This window comes from Fistularia commersonii, chromosome 11 (genome assembly GCF_037954325.1).
Source record: "Fistularia commersonii isolate RoL2024-O1a breed Wild chromosome 11, RoL_Fcom_v1.0, whole genome shotgun sequence".
NCBI lineage: Eukaryota > Metazoa > Chordata > Actinopteri > Syngnathiformes > Fistulariidae > Fistularia > Fistularia commersonii.
Window position 1 is genome coordinate 5,591,190 of NC_141294.1, and position 10,620 is coordinate 5,601,809.

A 10,620-nucleotide genomic window follows, 5' to 3' on the forward strand; every position below is an offset into this window, starting at 1 on the left:
CAAAAAAGGGACAGAAAACAATCCGGCTACCTGGAGAGCAAAACTGATTTAGAGTTAGAGAGCCAAACAGTCAGAAATGAAACAATGAGTTGAGCTGAAATGGCTGGGATGAAGAGCCACCAGAATAAACCTCAGCTAACCAATAAAGCAAAATTTATTCGCATGCCTCTCCCATCACGCCCGTTGCATTAAGCCCTGAATAGATTAATGATTATTATGATGATACAAAACAAGAAGGGAGGTGATGGCTTTCCATCAGCAGAGTGCCAATAATTTTGAATCAACCGGGTACATGAATCTTTTACAGGATTCATACACCTGGCTAGGATTCTAGATCATCAGAAATATCCCCACCCTTAACTAAATACATATTTTCATCTACTCATGGTATATATTGTCCTAGCTTCAGAAAAAAAATAGATGTTGCAATGGGTTTTACTCTGACAAATTTGCATTTTTTTAAGCTCCTTCAAAGTTGTGAAGCTGCAAGCTTTTCTTTGTGCATAGTACTAATGTAATGCTAAATTAAAAAACGCAACTTTAGTCTTGTTATTGGACATTCGGCTGGTTGCACTGTGTTAATAATGTGCATTCAGGCGAGCTGACAGAGATCCGTGTCTGACTTGCCGATTTGTGATGGATTCCTTGATGCCCGTCTTCATTTATCAAGAGACGACAAGACTGTTATGCGGAACATATTTTTTGGTCAAATTTAAGTTTTGTTTTTTAGCAAAACAAAAAGTTGTGGAAAGAGAGAAAACATATCTTGAATTTCAGCAATTCCTTATTGTGAAAAAACAAACTAAAATTTACGCTGACGGTAACTAGTCTCAAGTTAAAGGCCCTAATACCAAGCCAATTTATCAGGTTCTGAATGTACAGCCTTGATATCGCCTCATGTCAAGCACATTAGAACTTAAGATTGGGTTTAGTCTTAATACAGAATAAGGATAAAATGTTTTGAACCTCTTGATAAAGCTAGATAATATTCATTCATTCATTCAATTGTTCTCCATACTGCTTGTTCAGCGGTCAGGGTGGCAGGTGGGCTCGGGTTTATCCCAGCTGCCATCAGGTGAGAGGCGTGGCACACCTTTGACCCCGATCAATAACAGGCCCAGATACTGAGACATGCAACCATTCACACTCTCATTCACATTCATCCATCAAATAACCTCCTGTATGTTTATGGATTGTGGGAGGAAGTCGGAAAACCCATGGGAAACCCCACGCAATCGTAGGACAACATGCAAAGTCCACACAAACACACAGAAAGCCCCCCTGTTGGAATCAAACCAGGAAACTTCTTACTGTGGGGCAGAAGGACAAACAATTGCTCCATCGTGATGCCCCATTTTCTTGTTGCTTAATCTGTACAGACTTGTTTTTTCGTGAGCCAGTCGGGATGATTATGATTAAGTCCTGAGAATTCTAACTCAAGAAAAATTTGGGTTTTATATATATATATATATACTTAACAAATTATATAAATTATACATTTAAAAAGGTTCCTTGTTTGTCATATATATATATATGACAAATATATATATATATATATATATATATATATGACAAACAAGGAACCTTTTTAAATGTATAATTTATATAATTTGTTAAGTCCAATTAGGGGAAATTGGCTCATCAGATATATATTTATTGTCCTCATGTTTTATGAATGACTGAATAGTTTGGATAGAGAAAAAAACAAAACAATATATCTTAAGACAGACATTACATTCGTTACAGTCATTTTGCAAAAGCTTTTATCCAAAGCGACTACAAAAATTGCAATTCAATAACCGCAAATCCAAAGTACCAGTAGCTGTTATTCAGAAGTGCAAAATAACAATCTCAAAACCATATACATATATACATTAATTTCTTCGTTTTTTTTTTTGTTTGTTTTTTTTAATTCAAACTTTATTTCACAACTTCATTTGACACGCTCCATGCCAGCATTGCTCGGTTTGTGAGAGGAGTGTCTAATCTATCCAAAGAATAAATTGCATTGAGGAACAGTTTGAAAGTTACATTAAATTATGGGAATCTGATCTGATATTTTATGACTATTGTCATAAATAATCTGTGTAGAGAAGGAAAGACCTCTATTTTATAGAAACTGTATAGCTTGGGTTTAGCCAGCTTCATCTGCACCTTTTTTTCTGAACAACAGTGCATTTAGAATTTGTTTGTCCTTAAAGAGCAAATCACTCATACATGATTGCCCATTAGGCGGCATTTTCCAAACAGCTTCAAGTCAAAAGCTACCGATATTGCATATAGGGTGAAATGACGCATGAAAAATTTTGTCTGGGAAGGTGAAAGTGATACAATTCAGGCTAATATGTCTATCGCCTTTGCCAATCAAGCTGTGAAAAGAAAAAGATAGACCACAGTGGGAAAGAAGCCATGTAATCACAGCTTGTTTCACAGGTGCCCCAGGAAATCTCTCACCGGAGTGCAGCCTTTATGAAAAATGTCAGGCGTCGATAATACCAGAGGGGAAGAGGCTGAAAACAATTTGTGTAAAGCAAGTAGTGACTGCGGAGATTGGCTTGTACCGACAATTAAGTGAGTCCATTCCCTGGCTACATTTAGAGACATAAGTATTATTATTATTGGTCTGAACAATTATTGTCATTTTGAGTACTGTGTTAAGTGTTAATCAACTGATGGTATAGCGTAGAAGTTACTATATTTTCTTTCTTTCTTGGAACTAATAATCTTGCCTCAGACAGAGACTTTATTTATAGGGCTTTATTTGGATTCTCACACGACAATCAACATAAACAGAAAGAAGTGTTGGGTTCTTTTTTGTCCCTATTCTTTAGTATGGTTTGCCATAATTATTTATACACAAACATTCAAACTGCTTTTTCTGTTGTGTTTTTTTTCGTCTTTTCATTTTTTTTCTTTTTTTTCCTGATTGATATTTTTGGTATGCTGGCGTGATGACATGCTGTGATAACCCTTCTAGGTATATTTAGTGTTTTTAAAATAAAGAAACCAAAAGGAGTGACTGTGTTGCAACTTTGGGAGATAATCTAGTATAATTTTAGAATTAGCTTGCACAATGTGTGCGCATTCTTTCTTTTATTATCAGCCTTTTTTTATATTTTGGTGTGTCAATAACACTTTGCACTTGACTCTATTAGATGGACTTTTTTCAATTGTAACTTCTTTCTCACAGGAACTTTAAGGAGTGGAAAGTGTTTCATCGGTTTGTGTTCTACATTCTGTTCCTGGCATGTGAGAAGTGGCATGTGGATGCAGATTGAGTCTCAGGTCATTTGACGCCTATCCGCTACGCTGCTTTTGGGCTTTACTGTTCAAAGTAGCCCATATTTCTCACCTATGAACATGATGGGTGGGTGTTTGCTTCACAGTGTTTCTAGAAGAGTGTTGACTAAGTCATTCAGTGGGATTGAACATTTCCACCCTCTGTAGGCATGAAGAAAAAGTACAAAACTGGCAAAACACTCAAACATATCCAAGCAATCAGCTCCAATGTGATTTAACAATAGCATGAGCACTGGTGTAAATGAGAGAGTAATTACACAGGCATGGAATCACATTTGAAACATTATCAGATAATTCAAATATTTGCAGCGGAATAAGCATCCGACAACTGCTTCCAAACAAAGTATAGATAAGAACCATAAAAAGCAGGTGAGGGAGGAGAGCTGTGTACATTTTCCATTGATGTGATGGGAGCCTTGTCAGGTGTGCGTCCAACAAAGCACATTGACTTCCCAGCTCCGTGCCATGCCATCCTGCTGATGGGGTGAGCAGCTAAAAGCCTCATTGACCTTAGCCCCCCCTTTCTTCGGGGCCAAGACGAAGGAAACGTTGCCGGGCAACAACAGTTATCTGTCCCATCTAGTCTGTCTAGCTGCCCATTTCAGGGAAATAAATGACAATTTAGTCATTCATTCATTAACATACCTATTAAGGGCTATTGAGATGACAATGTATTGGACCTTGTAATTGTGATGGCTGTAGAAGTATTTGATAAGGCAACAATTTTGCCTTGATGGATCACACAGCTTTGTATAGTGTCAATGCAATACGAGTGGAAAGATATGTAATGGGATGTCTTCGTATGAATTTAATTCATTAAGCGTAATTGGAAAAGTTGATAATTCATCTTTTACAACAGTTTTCCGTGTTTTGAGGCTAACAGCGGGAGATGAATGACACCGGAGATCACATTTAATGTCCACTTCCCTTCCTCCTGAATCACTGTGCAATGATATCATAAAACCAGTCTTGTGAGTGTGGCCACGCCTGGAGAAAAGCCAGAAACTCCGTCGTCACCGAGAAAAAAGAGCCAGCCTGTGGAAAACATTTGTCATGTTGAAAACAAGTGTATGAACAATCCCGCCTGTAGATGTTGCGGTCCGTCTTTATTATCTACATGGTTTTATACCAGCGTCGATAAACATCATTTTGCACAAGCTGAAATAAAAAACAATATTTAGACAAAAACCAAGAGTTTAACTTGGTGACATACACTGTATCTGTATATCAATTGGAACACAAGTGGTTCTTGTCTTGCAAGAGTGCTTGTCTGATAGTGAGGTAAAAGTTTTTAATGTAAAACTTTTAAAATGTTGCATTTCAACTGACATGACTTATGGGAGTGTCTTGAAGGCTAAATCATTTTTTTTTATATTGAGCACATTTGGCAACACCGGCAAACCAAAAGTGATTTACAAAGGACATGAAATAAAACACACAATAATCTAATAACAGCAGCAAGCCGAATAGCTGACTCAAATGAAAAAAAAAAAAAAATCAAGTACAGATCAAAAGTGATTTTTTTTGTGTCTAATTATTACAAAAACTCATTACAATTGTGTGTTTTATGTTTGTTTATATCATCAATACACATTTTAGAAAAAAAGAGTTGATTGATCTAAGTCCTGCAGGAAAATGAATGCCATTCTTTGTTAGTGATTTGATATACCATTCAGAAAAGGTCATTTAACAGTCTATTTTTCTCATAGACAATAACAGCAAAATGAATTCAGCCAGAATAACAACTTTCTGAATATACATTATTAGTAGCTATGGGGCAGGTATGAAACTGAGGTATACATAGATTAATGTCAATTAATAATGTCAATTCATGAAAAATATACAAAAAACAATAAAGACAGACAATTCTGAGTTAGTGCAGCCACAGTTTGTGTTCAGGAAAGCTTGATTGGGTAAATCTTATTTACATGTATTTCTTTTCTCCTTATCTATTTGTTACGCAATGCGACAAAATTAAACATCTGGAAATAGGGATATGGGGGTCATTGTTAATTCTAGACAAAATGCTAATTCACTTAACTCTTTCTGATAATATATCTTCACCGTGTCTTATGTCAATTCAGTAATACTTTATACTCATCAACTTGGCATTGATAGTTATATTCATATATTCTATGCCACCAAAAATCAACAGATTTGTTGTAGAGATTTTCTGTGAAACATGACCGACCCTCCTCCACATCCCAACAGGATAATTAGATTGGATGCCAGGAAGGATCTTGTCAAATTAAGAAGATCTCAGAGTGCAACTGGACAGGCCATCACAATTAATATTGACTAAGAGAAGATTTGGATATTTGTGGTGGAACTGGATTCGACTGGTAGGTCTTTGTGAGTTGCTGCTCTAGCAAGTCACCCGTATCCTACACTACAGGCCATGATTGGCAGAATATAACACTTCTATATATCTCTGTAAATGAGTTGGGTAGTTTTTGATAATTTACATGAGTAGTAAGTAATGCCTGAAGCGTTGCATGCTACCGCCAATGAGGAAAATATCACCATAATAATGAAGTCCGACCTATAAATTCACATTAATGATGTATTCTAAGTAGTAAACAGGATATTATGCACACACTCATGGCTTTTGTGGATATTATGTCAGACCTGCACTGTTTATGATATATAACTTCAAGAGAATTTGTTTTCTAGTAAGTCACTTTTAAGATGAATTCCAGTCCATATAGACACAACTATAATAAAGTCAAATTTTCATATGCTTTTTATTAGCCATAAAGTTGAGATATTAAAATTAGAAGGTTAGAGAAGCGGATCGAGTTTCGGGGCCAGACATACTGAATCTAAGAAATACCTCCCACTCATACACTCACTTGACAGATAATCACATGCGTGTGGGAGTCAGGCAGGTGGCACATCATTCACAGCAAAATAAATAGAATTGTACAAATTTGTTTGTCTAGATTACTTGAAATCAAATCATTGTATGTTTGACCTAAAGGAACTGTTAGTCACTGTTGGTGCACTGTTAAAAATGTATGTGAAATGTCTATGATTACAAAACCTTATCCTAGTTGGGACCATATAATTGTTAGTTATATCAGTCATTCATTAACTAAAATGCGTATCCTGCACTCAGAGCCATGGGTAGGATTGAACCTATCCAAGATGTCATCGGGCAATAGGTGGGGCTCACCCCGGACCAGTCGGCAGTTGATCACAGGGGCCATATGTAGACGCACAATCATTTTCTCTCTTATTTACATTGGGACGGTCTTCAGTGAACCTACTTACTGCTTGTGTTTGTGTGGGGGAACTGGAAAACCTAGAAGAAACCCACAGAGACACAGGGAAGAGTCCACGTTAACTCCACACAGAGAAGCTCCCTATCCAAATCGAACCAGGGACCTTCTTGCTGTGAGGTAGAAGTGCTAACTACTGTGCGCGCACACACACACACACACACTCACAGAATCATATTTTGCATTCCCAAAATGTATTTAATATATTTATTGTATGGATAGAAAATTCAGTTATACAATGAAATGTCTTTTTATAACCGAACACACAAAGTAGGGTTCAGAGAGTGTTCAACATGCATTGTTGTTAAAAAAATCCCTTTGACAAGTCCCAAAATAAAATAAAGAAGAAATTAAAATCAAAATCTCTGAAAAGAGATAATGATATAAAGAAATATCTCCTCTCAGAATTTCAATTGCTCTTTTTTCAAGTCTCCCCATAAAAAAGAAAATGAACAACATTTAAAAAAAATAGTTTTTCTGTATTAGAAAGTCCTTTTTAAAAACAAAATATACCTCGTTCTCTTTTCAATGTAAATATGTAAATAAGAAAACAATAGCCCAATGACAAAACAAAAAATATTTCCTCAGTAATCCCCTTCACTTACACACACCACCTTCATGTCCTCTCACTCTATATCCATAAACCTGCATTTCAGTCTTCCTCTAGACTATACTGTATATCCACCCTCCCTCCTCTGTACATGTCCAAACCATCTCAGTCTGGCTTCTCTGACTCTTTCTCCAAAACATCTCGCATGTGTTGTCCCACTGACAAACTCATTTCTGATCCTATCCATCCCGGTCGCTCCCAAAGAGAACCTGCAATACCTCAATTTCTGCGACCTCCGGCTCTGCCTCCAATCTTTCCTTCAATGCCACTATCTCTAAGCTATACAGCATCGCTGGTCTCACCACTGTCTTGCACACCTTACATTTCATTCTAGCCGCCACTCTTTTATCGCACAATATCCCTGGCGTTTTTCTGCACCTGCTCGAGCCCATGCTCTCCCTTGCTCTGGACTATTGATCCTGAGTGCTTAAAATCATCCACCTTCTTCATCTCTACTTCCTGTAACCTCGCCGTACACTTGGGTCCCTCTCACTCACTCGTGGTTATTCTGTCTTTCTGCAGGAAATCTTCATTCCTTCATTCTCTTTGTCTACTTGTCCATATTTTCCTGTACAGCTATTTTTTATCCGACCCAGCAGTTCTCGGTTGCCCGATAAATAAATATTAAAGCTTTTGCAAAACGTGCCTCCTATATTATAGTGGGCCAGCAGAATCACTGTTATGGTACGGCGCAATGCTAGGGAAATACTGCACCATCCTGTGCAAAGCGCCAGCTAACCTACTTTCATGCTTGATGGTCCTGTGAAAAACAATGAAAGTCGGACATGTTGATCAATTTAACTGATCGGATGATTCTGGATTGAACTCATCAATTCGACACAAAAAAGGACATTTGGTAATCCAAATATATATAACTGGAGAGGAATTTCATCTTCCAACAGCTGGTACATCACAGTTACTGAACGATGTTGACGCAAACCAAGGGTTACCCCAAAACTGTTTAAATCCTTCACTGTAATTTCATGGAGAAGAACAGACAGAAAACGTTCGGGGTCAGGTTTGAAAGCAAAATGGCAGGCGAACGGCCTTTCAAACCAAAAACAGAAAGAGCGTCAAACTCAAAACCTTTCAGAAATCAGCGAAGAGAAAAGGAAAATTATTCTCCTGGGTTGATATTTATAAAAAACACACTGACCAATATGGACAGTGGTCTGTTAGGTCTTTATTATTAACCCTTTTGGGCACACTTATTTCAGAATTCACACAGTTCTTCTATCTAAACCCAGCACAATGAAACGAGAGAGGGTCGTTATTAGTTTCACCAGTATCTATCGGTCCTACATGAGAACATCATTTTATCAAATGAACTTCCCCCCCAAATTATTTTACTTTCTTCTCTGTTCAATATTGGAACAGGGCCTTCACAAAGGGATTTTTCTTCACATGAAACTGGCTTTTTTAGGGTAGTTTTACCAACGCACCTAACAACAAAGCAACATTTTTCATATTTAGTTCGGTGAAAGAACCTTGCTTGTAATTTGATAATATCATAACATGTTTTGAAACGTATCTAAATAATTGCCGCCAGTTCTTTGAATGGCCTTTATGCATTATGGATGGACATAATACAGAATCGTGGTCTGGCGGGCTCATAAAGAAAATGAATATGACTCTTTACTTTCATGCTCCATCAGTGACTCTTTCTTCTATTACGTGAAAAGAACAATTAGTACAGGATGAGTATTCCCTTTCTTTTGAATCAGGCAACCAAGTTTTGAAGGTGAGGCTGCTAAATTCAGAGGGTAATGGATTTAATGATTCTCATTACCAAGGCAACATGGGGACTTCAACTTTCTGGAAACAAAAAGTGAGCTGAATTATATGCACGAACATTACGCAGGATCTTTGTATTCATAATATTTCCAACATGTTGACTTTTTCTATGACATTGGAAAAGAACCGAAAGCAAAGCCGTTACCTATACTTTGACAGTATGTACTACATAGCAAAAAACACAATACACAAATTACATTTGGGCCTTGAGAAGAAGCGTGTAACTCAGGTACATTATTACATCTCTAATTTGTCTGAAATCTGATTTTCTCCACCCAAGAGATTTCAGGTAAGACCAGTTTTTATGTATAAATTAATTTCAAACTTAAAACAAAACCCATCTATGAAGACATACTGGAACCCGAAGTGTTCCAGGGGAATCAGTTACTACAATGTTCATGGCACTGACAGACTGTTTTGTAATTCCCCATATGATCAGACAATTAGTGTACTTCATAAGCTTACATCCAGATAAATACTGTCAGATTGGACTTTTTGGTCTCCATTTGGCTGCTGAGTGTTGATTTCACTCATTCCAGGTTTTAATGTGCAACTGGCTGGGACATGGAGCTGTTTATTTTCAACACCAAAATATCCCAAATGGCTGATCAAGCTAGCGTCTGCAAAGCACTACTGCTGTGTTTAATGTATGAAAACAAACAAAGAAACAAATAATTCTTCATCATTTGTTTCTTCCCTGTTTACTTTGTGTTGATGAACTGCTGAACCTGTAGCTTCTATTTTATACCTTATAATTCATCATCTTTCCTTCATCCACATCAATGACACAATTGCTCTCCAATGGAAGAAAAGCTAGAGAAGGTGACGTCAATTCATCCCCTTGTCTTTTAACTATTCTCGGTTTGTCGGTCGCGGTTTGATATTCTATGTTAGTGTCTCGCTTCAAAGCTGCGACAGTCATTCAGGGCAAGCTCTCTGATAAATAAAGCCTGCATGCCTTTTTACCACTTTTTCTTTTTTTTTTTTTTCCACAATAGTAAAGAGCTTTTCCAAATTGCAAAACACAAACCTTTCAAGTGAAAGATCCGACCACTACATCACAAGTCTTCTCCCTTCCATTCCAGCCTCCCATAGGAGTTTGCCTTTTAGCTGCTCAGCTCTGGCGTATTTTCAAGAAATGCTGCTTGGCATTTATACAAAAATGATTCTTGATACCACTGTGATCAGGTCCTATAGATGATTAAAAACCACACAGTAAAGCTGAGCTTAAACTAAAGTGTCAGTCTACTAACTGCTTTATAATCAACTGAGTGTCTGGCAATAACAGATAGAGGTGGAAAGACTCCCAAGTCTTTCAATTTCGCTCCAAGATTCTTTCATGTAGATTATTTATTTATTCATGATTTGATAGCTTCTTTTAGCAGTATGGAAATAACTGACAATATCCAAAAATAAAGAAATAAACCAAATTGCCCATTGAAAATTTAGCTCTGAACAATAGTTTTGTTCTATTGTTTATTTACCATTTTTTAAATGTTGACATTTTTCCAGATATTTTAATATATACCAAGATACAAGTGTCACAGTAACTATTTGTCTTGGGTTTTTTTTTTTAATTTTTTTTCTGCATATATGAATCCCAGCTGCCTTTGTTTGAACGATCATTTTACTTTG